Raw genomic sequence first — 17,932 nt, 5'->3', positions numbered from 1 at the left:
AGGTCGCGGGATCGAGTCCCGGTCGCGGCGGCTGCATTTTCGATGGAGGCGAGAATGTTTGAGGCACCGTGTACTTAGATTTAGATGCACGTTAAAGCACCCAGGTGGTCAAAATTTCCGGAGCCCTCCACTACGGCGTCTCTCGCAATCATATCGTGGTTTTGGAACGTTAAACACCAGATGATATTATTAACATTCGTATAGTATTTTTCCGAAGCAGATTCAAGGAATAACGTAATTCTGTGGTAGAATACCTACTTGCCCCGCAGAACGGCCTGGATTCGATTCTCACTCGGGCCCGATTATTTTTATTATTTATTTTATTCGCGTCTTTCTCTATTTTTCGGTGATGATGATTTTTGGCTCACAACCAACGACACAGTCACGGACGCCGACACCGGCATTTCTACGAAACGAGCTGTTTAACGCTATCGCGTAAAATAGAAAAAAAGCGTGCTAGTTGCGCGTCTGTTTTGTCTCTGCAGCGTCGCGTAAGCAAAAATAAAATTAAATATAGAAAGCGCGTGAGCTACGCGTCCGCTTCGTTCACTTTGCGTCGTGAGCGTGAGGAGCAGCGTAGTAGGTGTGTGAAGAGAGGTGATACGGTTGCTGCACACCGGTCCGGCCTCGCTGGCCCTGCTGAGCACGCACGGTCTAGACGGATGGAGACGCGCGAGTCGCGTGCGCTTCAACGCGTGGTCTGGGCAAATAGGTCAGCTTCTGCTCACTAGGTTGTGGGTTCTTGCACCAACGTGACCAGCCCGAAAACTCCATTTCACTGTGCCGACACGTCGCCACGTGGGCTCAGAGCTTCATTATGTATCGCTGTTGGTCCAACTTGGTTTTCGCCTTCACGTGCTTACGATTAGAGACCGGATTTTAGGCAAATGCCTATTTTGTGTCTTGCGCTCCTAACGCCCCACTTTGATATATGAGCATGTAATAAAGGTTAGGGAGGGCTTTTATAGTTTTTTTAGTGCTTATAATGCCTGTTTTTGGCGTTTGTGCCAAAATGCCTATAAGTGCCTAAAAATGCCAATTTTCACAATCGGCGCTGATATGAACCATACTGAGCTTCAAGTTTAGCATACGAGGATGGTTTAAGACCGTTATTCATGTTAACAGGCGACACTGAGTGTTCGGAACTCTGTGGGGTTCAACTTAGTCGTCTATTTCAACCAACTTCCGGAAAGCAACGGCTAGCGACAGTGAAATGTCACACGCCGGCCACCATACGCCACCGCGCTAATATGGCAAGAGCGGTTGGCGAATGCCGTCGGGGGAAAGCAGAGTGCATTGCCAAAGAAGATAGAAAAATGGGATGACATGCGCCTTTTGTTTTGTTTGTAATTTACATATTAAGGCTCTCACGGCGAGGGGAGCAATTGGCTCTTCGTGATTCGAAGCGGCCAATAGGAGGCATCCTTCTCTTCTGGTCTCTTAAACTGTCTGGCTATCTGCACCTGCTCTGCCCTTCTCAGCCATACCGAATAGAATGACACACAGGAGCGTCTTGATTCGACAGTGGACACTTGACTCAGCATGCTGTAGAATAAACGCGAAGACCGTGTTCTGCGAACTGTGCCGGACAAACGACAATTGCACGGCCATGTTCAACTGTTGGCGCCTTTGTCATCATAAACAATAACGTTTCTTGTTTTCTTGTCGTAGATACGGTTCGCGCACGTCTTCGTTTGAAGTTATTTGCATTTGTGTAAATACGATGTTGATGGGCTGAAACGCTGTCTTGTCTACCCCCCCCCTTTTTTTCGGCACCTAAAGCGCTCTTTTTTAGCGCCTAAACAGGAATAATGGGACCGACGAGGACATTAAAACGAGGTCACGACAGGGGATGGTTCTCGTAGCACAGGCCTTCGCGACCGCTCAGTCACTTGTGGCGGCAAGTGATCTGAATGATTTGAGGCGCCGCGCTTTAGAATCAGCGCTGAAACTGTAGTAAAGCTTTCGTTTGGGCTAGTTAGTGCATTCTTGAGCACTTAATTGGGTTGCGCGAAAAAACACGGACGAAGAGGAGTACACAGGACGGGCGCCCGTCCTGTGTCTTTTTCGTCCGTTTCTTCGCGCAACCCAAATATGTGTTCAATACTGAACCGTGTGCCTTGCCCTAACTGTACGCAAGGCAAGGCGCACTACGAAGCTTTGAGGAAATTAAAAACGCGACGCGCTGCGTTTACGATCTAGAAATGTGGATTTCTACAGAAAGAGAACAAAAAGGAAGCTATTGACCAGGAGGTGAGTCTGCTTATGTGACGAGTCACCGTTTCATTTTATAGCCAGCACACAAATACGGCAAGTTTTGATGGCTTCCAAATGTGGGCGTTATATGTATTGGATTTCTTGTGAATAAATGAAATGAAAATACGGGGGCAGGTCGAACAGGTTTACGTAACAGCACGGTGAAAACACGAGTTTGGGAAGGCGAGCAAACAACGTCAGCTCTTGCAACAAATAACGCTGATTGGAGACTTGCGTGGAAATGTACACTTTTATTACCCGCGAGCACATTTTCATCTCTCTTTTTTGTTCTTGTTGATGTGGGAGACACATTTCTAGGGGCGCTTCTATAGCATTCTATAGGCGCTTTCTGAGAAAGTTTGCATTTCTGCGGTCCGTAGACACCACTGACGGCTAGTGCTCGATATCTTACTTTTCCCCCGCCTTTCGCGATGCTCAAACAAATTACATGCGAAATCCCTGAAACATTTCTTTTGTTCAGCCATAGAAACAAACGCGCGAGAGTGGCTCCGTTGCTCGTATTATTAATGCAGGATTGACTATTTCTCGGCGTCTGAAAAAAAAATCGAGTTCGTGTGAGGGAGCTTCCGGCTCTCGGGACTCGCGTAAATTCTTCGTTTTCAGAAGTCAGTAATCAGCTCGGCTGGGGGTGCACAAAACAACAGAAAAAGATTTGGTTTTCTATCCCCACAAAAAAAGCCACAATAAGAGGAAATAGCATGAAGTCAAGAGGGGTCAAAAGCGTATTGCACATACGAATACTGAATAGCTGCTTACTAAGGCGCTTACGTTTACTGCCGCTACAGCATTTTATTCGCTATCTGCTGACGAGAGCCTTCGAGGTTCTCATCCTCCTCGGCCTATTTTATGTCTACTGCTGGACGGACGTCTCATAATTATCTCTAATTTATTCTGACTGGTGCTTGATCGCTGCGTGTTATTAATTTCATTAATTTCATCACCACACGTAACTCCTTGCCGACCTCGGCAGCGTTTGTCATCCCTTGGTATCGATAACGCTCCACCTATAGTTTTTTTCTCCATTTTTTCACCATTTTTTTTTCGCAATTCCATCAACTCGACTGTCGGCAATGCCACTTTATTCTTCTATCAAATCTGCTGTCTTTTCCCGTGCCTAAAGCTGTGCCTATCATTTTCCGCTCCATAGCATGTCCTGTAGTCCTTAACTTGTACCTTCTTTTTATGCTATACAAAGTGTTTTTTTTTTGCACTACAGAGTTTTAATAAAAGCCTAGGACAGGCAGGCTGCTAGGGTCTTCGCACACGCACTCTACGTTGAGGCAGAAATATTTTGCCGCTGTTAAAATTACATTGAAATGGCTAACTAACAAAAACTCATTGATGAACGTTCTAATCATTGAATTTATGGCACATATTTATATTATAAAGCTGTAGTCCATGAGAATTTTAACGGAAATATCGAATTCTTAGGGCGATATCGAAAGTGACCGAACCCGGCGCGCAGGAAACGCGGCCTCGGTGTTGCGTCAGACCGAAACTACCCATGACTAGGAAATTACGAAAATTGGAATGATAAACCCCAACGGTAAGGTATTTCCGACATTGCCTTACACGACTTTCTGCACTTCACCGCAATTCAGTGGCGAACCTCAATATATTGCCTATATTATATGTATTCACAATATTGATTGATGGATTGATTGATTGATTGATTGATTGATTGATTGATTGATTCATTCATTCATTCATTCATAATTTCATTCATTAATTAATGGCAACCTCTACGTATTTCGGCGGCCAGCTGCCTAAAGAGGGTAGGGCATCAAGCAAAGGGAAGCTTTTTGCCTCTTTAGGCAAACTGCACGGAGCGTTCAACTTTTTGTGGTGCTTCCTCGAATGGCGACCAAGTCGTCGTATGACGTCACCTAGAGAGTTATTGTTTACTTGTCCCCGAGGCTGGTTATTGCAGGCACAGATCAGATCGGATGCTCGAGATTGACGTTGGCTGTCTCATGACAACCAGGACGTCCTACTTGGCCGAGGTTTTAAATGTTCTAGGTGGCGACGTTGAGAGCCCACGTCTTTCTAACAACAAGCAGAGTAAGCCAATTTATCCCGCCTCTTTGCTGCGTTAGATCAATGTTGCCGCAGGGACACTTAACGCTTGTCTGTACAGTCACAGATACCCATTCTCACGGGTGCAACAGCTGCACTAATTGCGCCAATTTGATACAATGTCTTATGTTTGCGCCAAGCTGAGCCAAAACCAAGTGAAATGTGCTGAAATTGCGCCACGCTGCGCCAAAATGCGCAACCAGCTTCAAAATTGTCTCAGTTGCGCAAATTTTAGCGGGAAATGGAGGCCGCGTTGGTCATCTGCAGTGTGGGCATCATCAGCGAATACAGACACGCAGACGCTAACCCTAACACCCCCGCTAAAGAAAAGAAAAAAGTCACAGTTTCACCGCAAAGACGAAGCAATGAATGCGATAGCAACAAATTGTAATGTTATAAGAAGTGAGGCTTGCAGCAAACACTTTTGTATCCGCACTCGCGTAACTCTAAAAAGTGTTGGTGTAAGAGAATACGGCCACTCCAGGGAAAGGTGCTCTTTCTGCGCAGTGTCTTCGCATTGAGAGCGCAGCACGTAGAAGGGTATACGAGCCGCCCGCTGATGGCTGCTGAGATAGCGCGCGCACCAGCGATCGCGCCCTTAGAATCAAAGTTCAAAGTTGCTGCTCGAGTGACCCCCCTCTCTCCTCTTTTCATGCTCGTTCAAGACGGGCGAGGCATATTCTCTCTGCGTCGACTGCAGACCTCCTGAGCGGAGAGGTGGTACCGCATGCGCCCTCCAAGCGACGGAGACGGGCTGCCTAGTTTGATCACTGCTTCAGCCGCGTTCGTCGCCCGCACTCGCGTGATTTACCCGCGATATAGGATACTATGCGCGGGGAGATGTTATCAATTTGGATTTTATACGGAACATGGCGGCAAAACCCCGTCGAGAGGGTCCATATAATTGCTATTACAATAAAAAAGGAGAGTGGTTCTCAAATTTCGTGACGCTTGTTTTATTGCGTGTAGAACGCTCTTTAAGCCACTTTTGCTGCATTACATTGGTGTCTAGCGGAAAATTATACAAAATTTAGAAGGGGCAGTTAGTACTAGAAGAGTTGTATGCGAGCTCGTTGGTACGGATTCATCTTAAAAACACTAGGAGTTAGTACTAGCTGCCAGGGACACAGCACATTTTGTTGCTTAATTACTCATTCGTGCACGCGCCGTGTAATTACGAGTACTAGTGCGACCGCTAACGTTAAAAAAATTATTGGCAATCATTTGGAGCTGTTGTATATGGCGTTTCTGTGGCCTTGAGAAGCAATAGACAAAACGTACGCCAGTTTTCTTTTTTCGCCACCCCACTTGCTCCTGCTTTACGAATCTCCCGAATTTCGAGGTTGCCAGGTTCGCAGGTCCACATTAGCATTTGCAGCGCCTGTCGAATTAGTTGACAGGCCCTGCAAATGTTAATGTGGACTTAGTCATTGTTCGCACGGGGGTGGCTCAACACACTACTTCTATTGAAATAGGAGTGTTCTCTTGCACTCTGCACGAGTTAGCTGATGTTGAATGATTTTCACATATTTTTGTTTTGATTTCTAAAAGTAAGCCTTTTTTGTAATAATGCTCCAAATTTTGCATCTCATACTAAAAATTCAGTTTTTTTTCGTAACCTGCTCCAAATTTGGACTTTTGTGCTCCAAAAGCAACATTTTGCTGCTCCAAAAATTGTTCTAAATCGTATTTCGGCTGTTGCACCCCCTGCATTCTGGAATATTGACTAAAAGTGAGCACGTAACTGATAGCCCCATCAATTGTTGCACATACTCAGTGGGCTCAGTTGTGCAGCCGTAGACATCGCCCAGTCCCTTCAGTTGGTGCATAGCAATCGTCTTGAGTGAATAAAATGCAAGCTTTAAAGAAAGCGACGAATTCGTCACCGCTATCGACGCTCTCACCAACGCGTTCGATTTCGCCGTGGCTGGGATGGGACGGCCTACTCCTCCCGAATTCAATGCCCCGAGAAATTTGCCGAACCTGACGTGGTTTTGCATTGCCTCCGTGATCAGCCCACATTTGACCAAGCTGCAGTAGGTGGATAGCAAAATGGCGCGTTGTCTGCTTCGGTACTTCCGGTTCGAGGCCTATCTCTTCGCTGCTTCAAGGTGCCTGCTGTTCAGTGTAATCGGGGAAGAAACACGGTGCAGTTCTGCGACTCGTTTGTTACCAGTTGTCCAGTGATTGTGTTCTTGAATTATTTTCTAAGGGTTACACCATATTTCGCAGTTTTGAGAACGAATTCATCGTTCGTGCCGATCTGTCAACCCGTTGAGGGCAGCCTAATGACACCAGAAGGAACTTCCTGCGACCCTACTGTGTGACGCTTCGGCTCTGAAGTGCCACTTATATAGCTACCGCCTCCACCAAGGCTCTATTGCAGCAGCGACATCGGAGTGGTCACGTACTGAAGTGAATTCTGCCTTTCGTGCAGGTTAGTAGTTCAGTATTCTAAGGTGACCCTCCTGTTCAATTCGCTGTCGCTGCTGCCGCAAAAGTACGGTTTTTTGCAATTTATGGTGAGACTGAAACTTGTTAAGCAATGGCGACGTGCGCCGATCTTGCGAAGCGCATTGATGCAATTGAAGCAAGTTCAGCAACGAGACTGACTGTCTGGCTCATGTTGTGTTCAGTCAAGTTTTGTTGAGAATGCCATCTTCAGGAATTGATGTTAAGGAACTCAAAAGCGAAATTGATGATTTAAAACAGAGCATTGCAATCCTGAGTGGCATTGTTGAGACACTGCGCTCGAAAAAAAACGCCAGGCCTGCACTGAAACCGCAGCACAGTCACAGCGAAAGCTGGAAGAGCGGCGTTTCTAGAGCCCGTTAAGCTCTTGGGGCTACAACACAAGTACACTAGAAAGATACCCACTACGCCATAAGTCACAATTTTTGTGAAGTTGGGAAGCACCTACTAAGCCATTGTTCGTCATTCTGCGGAGAAGCGAGGCACCAGCTACACGTCTGTAAGGCATTATGTGCACTTTGTTGAAGCGACGACTGATGACGATGAAGAAATATGGCTCAGCCCTTTGTAATGGGTTGGAATCTTTAAACGGCCCACCAGTTATGTAATTTGCATTGGGTGACGCCCGGTAGCTATTTCCCTCTCCCGTCATGCTGTAAACATACGTTGACGTGGAAGAGAGACGGGGGGGGGGGGCGAAGAACTTTACTGAGACCCCGAGGAAATGGATCATGCGCTTATGGGCTTCCTTGGCAGCCAATACAAGTGCACTTGCGAGGAACCCACTACGCTAAATCATTGTAATTTTTGAAAAGTAGGGCAGCAGGCACTGTGCCATTTTTCGTCATTCTACGGAGAGCGTTGGTACCTGCTAAACGCATGTAAGGCATTATGCGCACTTTGTTGATGCTGTTGCTGATGACGATGAAGAATTATGGCAGAGTCCTTTGTAATGGGTTGGAAGCATTGAACAACCTACTCGTTGCGCAATTCGCATTGTGTGACGCCTGGTTACAGAATTCGCGTTGTGCGACGCTTGGTGCTTGTTTTACTCTTCTACCACGCTATATTGCATATGCTAATGTGGTTCCTTCCCGACATGAAGCCTGTATAGGACCTTCTTGCAAAGCAGTTTCAAGCACCGGCATGGCTCAGAGGTTGAATACTGGGCTCCCACGCAGAGGGCCCAGGTTCGAACCTTGTTCCATCCTGGAATTTTTTTCTTATTTCGTTTTTTTTTTCTTATTTCGAGCGATACTGGTTACGGACACCGGCGGCGGCGGCGGCGGCAGCGCGGGGCGGCGGACAACTACGGCGCCAAAAACGGCCGGTGAAATGATCTCATAACAGCTTTCGCTGTAAAAGCGGTACTTGCCGCCGATAACAAAAGACTCTTGAACGAAAACGTCTTGCTCTCAAAAATTACCCATCTCCCGCTAAAGGGGACCATGAGGCGATGCGAAGCCGGAGCACTTGCACGATCGCGTTCCGTTGGCGTTCGTTGGGCATGCCACGACCTCGTGTCGTGGAACGCGAAGAGGGACGCTACGCGCGTCGTGTCTTCCATCTAGCCTGGCCGTTAATTGTCACAGGGCGAGCGGGGAACGCGGTCGACAGGCGGGCGAGAGGGGGGGGGGAGGGGGCAGCGTAGGAGAGGAGAGAGAAGGGGAGGGGACGCGCATGCGCTCGAGCCGGCTCGAGCTCATCGCGGCGTTGTGCAGGAGAGGATTTCGGCATGTCTAGCCCGCGTTTCAGAGGAAAAGTGGAAAGAGGGATGGGAGAGGGAAAGTGGAAAGAGAAAGTTGAGAGGGAAGTGGGGAGGGAATGTGGAGAGGGGAAAGGGAGAGGGTGAGTGGAGAGGGGTAGGGGAATGGTGAGGGGAAGTGGAGAGGAGGAATGTGGAGAGGGTATGCGCATGCGCAGTGAGGGTGGTCACGCCGCACACCACCACCACCACCACCGCCGGATTGAGCTCGACCTTAAGATACTTCGCATCTAAAAGGTTCAAGAACTTGAACAGTACTCCAGAATCAAGAATGTGGAAATCAAAGGCATTCCCTGCACGCAAGGGGAAGACTAGCGATTTTGCAAAAAGTTGGCGATACTGTAGGTTGCCCCCTTGCGCCCTCTGACCTTGACATTGTGCACTGTGTCCCGACGAAAATCAAGGGGAAAAAATTACACCATCTCCCGCTAAGCGGATGATGAGGCGATGCGAAGCCGGAGCAGTTGCACGATCGCGTTCCGTTGGCGTTCGCTGGGCATTCTACCAACCTCGCGTCGTGGAACGCGAAGAGGACACTACGCGCGTCGTCTTCCCTCTAGCCTGGCCGATAATTCTCACAGGGCGTGCGGGGAACGTCGACAGGCGCGCGAGAGAGAGGCAGCGTTGGAGAGGAGAAAGAGGGGGAGGGGACGCGCATTCGCTGGCCCCTCATTGCGGCGCTGCGCAGGACAGAATTTCGGCATGTCGAGCCCGCATTTCAGAGGAGCCAACCGAGGCAAGCGCTGGAATGAACGCGCGCAGCGCTCTGCTATTTGAAGGAGAGGAGACTAGAGGAGGAGGGTAGCGTATGCGCCGTGAGAGCAGAAGCGAGAACGCAGGAGAAGCGCAAGCAGGTGCTGGCAGAGAAGTGGAGAGAGTAACGCGTAGCTGTTGGAGAGAGGGAAGGAGGAGAGTCACGCATGCGTAGTGTGAGTGCGGACTACAACGCTGCGTGCGGATTACCACGCCGCCTTACATACCCCGAGCAAGAGATACTTCGCATTTAAAAGAATCTTATTGCCAGTTTTGCTCGCGTTCGAAGAAAAATGAATTCATTTCTAAGGCACGTAAAGCTAAGTTGTGTCTTGGCGATCTCGGTATCTCTTCCGCAATCGACAGCCCTGTGTACGTGAATGACCACTTAACGCCATTGAATAAATCTTATTCACCAAGGCTCAAACTTTAAAGAAAGCCAATAACTGGAAATATTTATGGACACAGAGATTGTGCAATTAAAGCGAGGAAAACTACGGACAGTCAGGTTTACCGCATTGCTAAGGAATCTGACCTCTTTTATAATCTAGATATCCCTGTTTTTTGTTGCTGTTCACGCATACGCTATTGTTTTTTCGCCATCGCTGTATCTGATTCACCATGTCAGTGTACCTAAACACTTCGGATTTAGATCGATTTCTTTTTAACAGCTCATGTTCATTATTCATTACAATGCCCGTAGTATACGTAACATTAGGACGACATTGAAAATCTTCTCTCAACAATCACAAAGCCGTTTCCTATCATTTGTGTCACCGAAACTTGGCTTTGTGACGCTGATAAAGATCTTTTCGGCTTCCCCAACTACTCATCTGAATACACACAAACCATCAAGCAACCATGGTGGAGCAGCCATTTATGTAGTATCAAACCTGGCGTTCAAATGACGGCATGAGCTTGCACTAAATTTTATAACTGTGAAGCCGTATGGGTAGAATTCGATCATTCGTCGCTTAACATCAACAACAAAAATTTTATTTTGGGTTGTATTCATCGTTCGCCCTCTACCTCCATTACTGATTTTTGCAGCGCCTTAGAGAATGTGCTTGAATCATTACCATAAGAAATAAAAATGTAGTTATCGTTGGTGACATGAATGTCAACCTGCTTGATACCTCGTACGCTAACTTCACGACATATTCTAGCTGCTATCAAAGTTACGGTTACGAATGCCTAATTACTCAAGCTACGCATCTTCCTCATGACGGCGGAAGCTCACCGATTGACCATGCGCTGTCTAACCTTTTAGTCCCTCCTGAAGCAGGCATTCTTACCGGTGATATCCCGACCATTATCCCATTATTCTTAAAACTATTTCAACTCCCATTTGCCGTTCTGCACGCTTTCACAAACTTGTGTTGGATAAGGAAGCACTTATCGAGACCATTAGAAAATCAGACTGGCTCGCTAAAGAAAAACCGACACTCAAGAAGCATTCTCGCTCTTTTTTTCTTTAATTACATTAATTCCATTCCCATTCGCATAGGAAAAAATGCAAGAGGTCATTGCGTCACCTCGAAACCCATGGCAACTGATAAATTTCTTAAAGCAATGCGCAGACGCGAGAATCTTTACAAAAAAAAAAACAGCCTTTTAATATCAAGCTAAGAGTAAGTACAAGAAATACTGTAACGATCTCTGTGCGCAGTTAAAAAGTGCGAAAAGAAAATACTTCGAACAGAAAATATTGGAATGTGGTAATTACTCTGATAAGAAATGGAAATTAGTAAATTCTTTTCTAAACAGAAACGGCGGCCGAGGAACCATTACTTCAACAATTCATCATGGCATTGTGCACTCAAATCCACGTGACGTTGCTGATGCATTCAGTGACTTCTGTTTTTCCAACAATCTGCGATCGGACCAAGTTTTAGATTACGAAATCACTCGCTTACCCCAGTCGTTCAATTTGTTCCCTACTTCTGCTGCCGACGAAGTAACCACCGTAATTCGGAATCTAAAAACCGCTAGCGCTGGTCTATATGACATTAGTCCATCACACATAAAGCTGATTTCTCTCTCTATATCTAATATTCTTGCAGATGTCATTAATCGGATATTTACAAAGGGGACTTTTCCTCGCAGACTTGAGCGTGCTAAAGTTACCCCAGCATTTAAAAAAGGATACCGTTCATTGGTAACGAACTACCGGCTATATGTGTGCTCTCGTTCCTCAGCAAGGTAATTGAGAAATTATTTGAAAAGCACTTAACCAATTACCTTCTCAAGTTTAGCATTCCTACTAATTTTTAGTTTGGTTTTCGAACAGGATATTCTATTGATCTCGCTTTGTCATTCTTACTGAATTTCTGAAGAAGGCGATTGACGATGGCTGTTTTGCTGGATCTGTTTTTGTTGACCTAACAAAATACTATCAACAGATACTCTTTATAAAACTGGAAGCAAGGACATCTGTGGTCCTGCTCAGTCATTCATTAGTAGTTATCTCCTTAATAGAAACCAAACGGTCAGTATTTGGTACTTACTCCAAACAAACAACAAAAACTAGGAGTACCTCAAGGGTCCATTCTGGGCCCACTTTGGTTTTAATCTATATCAACGCTCTACCTAATTTTATCATTCACTGTAAATGTATGTTTGCTCTACGCTGATGATATGACGATTTTAGTTCCGATAATAGCATAGACTGTTTAATAAATAAGCAAATCACTGATCTTCGCATATATTACAGTGGTGTAAATTAAACAAATTACAGTTCAATCCTAAAAAACCCAATTTATTGTCTTTTCATCACATCAGCGATCGCTAGTACCGGCTCCCACGATTAGTATCCCAAATCATTTGATCCATGATAGTAATGCTGTTTACTTGGGCGTCAGACTAGATAGAAACTTAAAATTTCACAGCCATATTTTAGATGTCAAGAAAAAGCTGTCTTATGGTATACGCATCCTCATTCGGTCTCGCCCTTTTTTCACGTCCCATTCTCTTGTCACTATACTACCATTTATTCATTCTCACATCAACTACCGTATGACTACCTGGGGTACTACCTACAACACTCACCTCGCACTGTTACAGACTGTTCAAAACAAAGCAATAATATAGTCACTCCTAGTTCATATTACACCAATTCCAAACAACTATTCTATATCTACAATGTTCTTACAGCGCGCGATATGGTTAAGCAAATCTAGCCATCTGGTTATTCAAGCATATCATTGAGGTATTTCCCATTTCCATCATCTCATCCCCCTCACTTCTCAATACCAACAACACTAGATTTGCTTTCCGCAAAAACTTCATCTTACCGAAAGCCCACACCAACTATGGCAAACAAACCGCACATTTTAGCTCACTTTTCATATGGAATTCACTGCCATCCATCCTAAAATCAATGAATCTACATTCATTTGTAAAAGAATTAAAAAAGCTCTTTGTCAACCCATACAACAACACGTAGCATTTCATTCCCATAGCCCCTAAAGCATGCTGTCACTTATTTTTTTAGGGCGAAGCTCCTTAAGGCGGCACCCGTTCGTCCCTCGTAGTCGTAGTCGTAGTGCGTAACCTGTCTTACGCTTTGACCTCCAAGGTGGTGCCGGTGGGAGATTTTTCCTGTGCGTTGTGAACAATAAAAAATTCGCAGCGTGCGCGTTAGCTAAAAGCCGAATTCTTCTGTCTCTCATTCCCCATTAGCAGCCATTGGCATGTTCCAGTAGGAAACGTTAGTAGAAGTAGAAGTGTAAGTGTTAGCTAAAAGCCGACTTCTTCTGTGTCTCATTCCCATAAGCAGCCATTGTTTACCTCCAAGGTAGTGCCTGGTGAGATTTCTCCTGTGCGTGATTAAACAATAAAAATTTTGTTCAAAACGCCGTTGATTGATGAAATAAACCAACGAAAGACGCCAGATGTTTTGTAAAAGCAAAACGAAAGAACGCCAGATGTTTCTAAAGCAAAACGAAAAGACGTCAGCTGCTTAACGAAAGACGCCAGATGTTTTCTAAAGCAATGGTTTTCTAAACAATGAAAATTCACAGCGTACATGTAAATTAAAGTGAGCTGCAAGTCGTCATAACTCATCGAACCTTTAGTATAAACGCGCCCGATCTCACGTCGGTGATGATGTACTGGGCAGAATCCACGGAAGATTCACGATTTACCGATGAACCTCCGCAGCTTCGCCCACTCATCATTCACTCCGTGGATATGCTGTGATTTTTTTCTTTTTTTCTTCGTTTTAACATACGTCTCGTGTTACATCTTTCTTTGTATCTGAAATGTGCTGATCACCTATACCATTATGATCATTGTATTTTTTCCTTCCTGTCGAAGCTATGTCTTATTGTTTTTATGTTGATCATTTGCAGGAGGTCCCAATTCAGCCTCCGACTACGGGACCTCCTTCTGTATACTGTCTGTAAAACTTTATTTCATCGTAACAATACAAAATTTGATTCTAAAATTTTGAAGCGAGAACTAGAAATGGGCAAACACGAGGAGCGGTGAGAGGTGCGTCTCGAGCGCCGCATGCGAGTGAATGTAGACGGTTATGCTTTAAATACGCCGATTTATTATGAAGAATTAGCTTGATTAGTATTTCGAGCACAAACGGTGGCTGCGTCAGCTTCGTTCGCACATATGAACACACAGTGCCAAATGTCAACACACGTACGGTCCCAGATCACTTAGACTTCCGACAAAAGTATGCGAACTCTGCCCGATCGAATACGCCGATACAGTATATGCACTTGCATTGCCTATTTTTTGTCAAATTTATAAATACTGCTGAGCGCATAAAAAGCCAACGGAACAAAACGGCCTCTCAGTTACTGGTATCGTAGGACGGAAAACGATCGAGGTCACCTTCGAAGCAGCGAGTTGCGTAGTATGGCGTCTTTAGTATTTAGAGACTTGCAAGCGGGAAGTGCCAAGTTACCTTTTAGTGGAATTGAAAGACAAATTTATGTTCAGTGCGCAGAATTCACATGCATTGAAACACAATGCCCGAGTGCGCGAGGCAACGACCTCACGTAAAGGAAGATTCAGAAGCCGAAAAGAAAAACCGCAAAACTGCGAGAGTTAATGTTCACTTTTAGAGTAAGAAACATTTCACTGCCATTCACTATACGGAACCAGATATGGTATCTTTGCCACAGAAAAGTACGTAAATAATTTTAAGAGTTCGAACATGAAAAACAGATTGGGCGGATTTTCATGACACTATGATGTGCAACAGATGTTTACAGGTCACAAAACATGCGCGAAAACACCCTTTTTGCTGCGAAGCAACATGCATGTGTCCGAAGTGCATGCCACTTGAATGAAGAATGATCGTTTGCCCTTTACAACTATCGTAGTGATTGAATTTGTTATTCAACTAAGCTGCACAGCTCTCCAAACTATTATGCAGTAATGTGGCAGAAAAAGGGACCGCGATGCTAGATTGAACACAGAAAGCCACGGCGCTAGCAAGAGTGCCTGTTCGGCGGTACATCTCGAACCGGAAGTTGATGCAGACGGGCGCCGTAGCCTACATTCCTTTGCGAGAGCCACGATTTTGCTATCCACCTATTTTGTGTGATGAAGTAATCATGTGACGTCACCTTTGTGTCGTCACAGGTTTTGACTACCTGTGGTGTCATGATGGCGCGTTGTTTTGACGTGCTGAAGTGATGATTTGAACACGAAAGTGTTTTATCCCGGGGTCCACCACGGCTCCACTGACGCATTTCCGTCACGGATATGACGTTGTAAAGTAAAGACTAATATATGGCAAAGCAAAAAATCACAGCATATCCACGGGGTGAATGATGAAGAGTTTGGGGCGAAGCTCGTGAAGCAATCATGGTTACACCGTAAATCTTCAGTGGTTTCGCCCAGCAGTAATCTCGATGCGCACGTTTCGCAGCCGCTTCCCGCTCTCGCAGTCCCGGGTCCGCTTCTCGCTGCGCACGTTTTGAGCCGTAGCATGAGCCCTCGACGTCTCCGGGTCCGCTTATCGCTGCGCACGTTTCGCAGCGGCCTCCTTGGCGCGCACCGTCTCGGGATCGGCCTGACGCCGCGCGCGCTTGGCGGCGGCTTCGCGGGCGCGCACCGCCTCGAGATCCGCCTGGCGCCGCGCTCGCTTCGCGGCGGCCTCTAGAGCTCGCACCTGGGGATCCTGCCGACTAGCACGAGCCGCAGCGGCCTTCTCCACCCGGCGCTCCTCGTCGTCCATGGTCCGCCAAGCAGCACGATCCGGCAAGCGCACTCGTACGGCGACGATCCGGGGAATGAGAGATCCCTGCGCAGCCCGCGCAGCAGCCAATCGGAGAGCAGCAATACCGCCAACGCCATCCAGCGTACCTTCACCCAACCGCCATATTGTACGCATGTCTATGGGACCGCGCCCTCTCGGAAACGAGACGAGAAATGGAGATGACGATACAGAATGCGTACAGCGCCATCTAATATATCGTCACTCAACTGCAGTTTACATGCTCTATGGGACAGCGCCCTCATTGTACGATAAGGGAACACTACGGGGTACGCCGGATGGATCGACGACCGACAACCGACCAGGTCTCGCTATAAGGAGCGTCGCCCCTAAAACTAGAAGAAAAAGTTCCGTCACCGGGAGTCGAACTTACAACCCCTCGATTCCCAGCGCGCAGCGCGAAACGACAACGCCACAGACAGCACGATCTTCGTCATACTAACGGCGTGCTATTTACATACACCATTGGATCGGTGGTACATCAGCGTGTTTTCGTTATCACTAGCGAGCTGGCGCGAAGGGCGTGGTCGCTCTTGCGCGCGCGGTTATCTTGTACGTCTTGCGCTCTCACCGCAAGTTTGCGTTTAAATTACAGAGAGCACGAAGGTCACTTCGCTCACTGCAGTGGCCGCTTTTGCGAAAGGAGCGCGCTGCTCACAAACAAATAAGTTAAAACTGTGACAGTTCGCGCTCATCCTGTGTATACTTGTGTCTTCGTTTCGTGCGTCCTACTTTGTATTTGACCATCCCGGCCGCGGCGGCTGCATTTTCGATGGAGGCGAAAATGTTGAGGCCCGTGTACTTAGATTTAGGTGCACGTTAAAGAACACCAGGTGGTCGAAATTTCCGGAGCCCTCCACTACGGCGTCTCTCATAATCATATCGTGGTTTTGGGACGTTAAACCCCAGATATTATTATTATTACTTTGTATTTGACCAGCGCGCTTCAACTGTCGAGCTGTGACAGTTGCTAGTTCGCGCTCATCCTGTGTATGTTCGTTCCGTGTGTCCTTTCTGCTTGGGCAGCGCGTTGCAAGTTTCGAGCTGCTTGCCGTCCTTCGCGTGATATTACAACGTGTTGCTATTCGCCGCGAGATCGGTCTACAGGTGGCAGCACCGTCGCCGCGCTAGTGTGGATAGGCGGTTGTCGGCGCGTATACAAACGTGCACAACAGCGCTTCGTTGTGAGCGATGTGACCCGATTTCCGGCAAAGAAAATGCTTTGACTGCAGCTTTGCGGTAATATGTGCGCTCTTCATTCCCGAATTATTGCTCGAAGAAAGCCGAACGTTACAATTACTTGTGAGAGAAGCGCATTCTGCCAACGAACGGGTTGCTCGCCTTCATTTCGCAATGGGTGACGTTTTCTTGTTGTTCTATTTGTACATGTTTAGCTTGTGTTTACCTACTACGCACCTCTGTATTGCGCGTCTGAATTAACTATTTACTTCTTTTACTTCTTTTTCATGTAGATGCTCCTCAACAAAAAGCTGACGAAAGGACGATGATAACGGTGATTACCAAGTCTATTGTCACTGACGCCAACACTTCGTTCACTTGTATGTTTCTGGAGCCTTGTTCCTTGCGTATCAACTTAGTGCAACGGGAGCATAAAGAAAGGAGGTGTTTGGTGCGATTGCCACTTAATAGGGCTGCCAGAAAGCTGTGCATCGCCGCTTACGACGGCGCGATTCGCCTTACTTTACGAGTGCTTGTATATGTGTTTCTGGTGGTTGTCGAGTTCTGGACGCCAATGTGCGATGAGTAGGGCGGTGTGTGTCTATCAAATTGCCGGGGACGCAGTTTGCGTCGGCACCCCTCAGAGGACTGTTCCCTAATGACAACGCGTCAGCTGCCTGCAATGGATACGTCAATCGACAAATAACGTGATGCGTTGAAACGTGGGTCCTCTCGCTCATTGGATTCGCTTCTCTCTCACCCACCACTTGTTTAGTTAATTGTCCTCGTTTCGCACCCGTCAAATCATACCTGTGTGGTTGCATATGCAGCTGTGATTTCTCAAATACTCTTCTTATGTGTTCTTGTTACGCATTCAGGCTTATTCATAACAATTGCTAAGGGCTTTTTTGGGATGACATTCAGTGTTCTTATCGATTCACCCTAACCTCGGTACAGTCAGATACTTTGTCCATGAGGTGTATCCAAATTTTGCTCTCATGAAATTATTTATCGTATGTGAAGCAACAAATGTTCAAATGGCAAAATGAGAAAATGGGTACATACAAGCACCAAAAATAGCCACCAGAAACAAGAATTTGATATTGACGCGTTTCAGAAAGGATACGTTGAATGGAATGATGTTCGTTCATTATTGTATATGTATGTAC

Source organism: Rhipicephalus sanguineus, chromosome 2 (assembly GCF_013339695.2).
Source record: "Rhipicephalus sanguineus isolate Rsan-2018 chromosome 2, BIME_Rsan_1.4, whole genome shotgun sequence".
NCBI classification, from domain to species: domain Eukaryota; kingdom Metazoa; phylum Arthropoda; class Arachnida; order Ixodida; family Ixodidae; genus Rhipicephalus; species Rhipicephalus sanguineus.
This window is presented reverse-complemented; position numbering follows the sequence as displayed.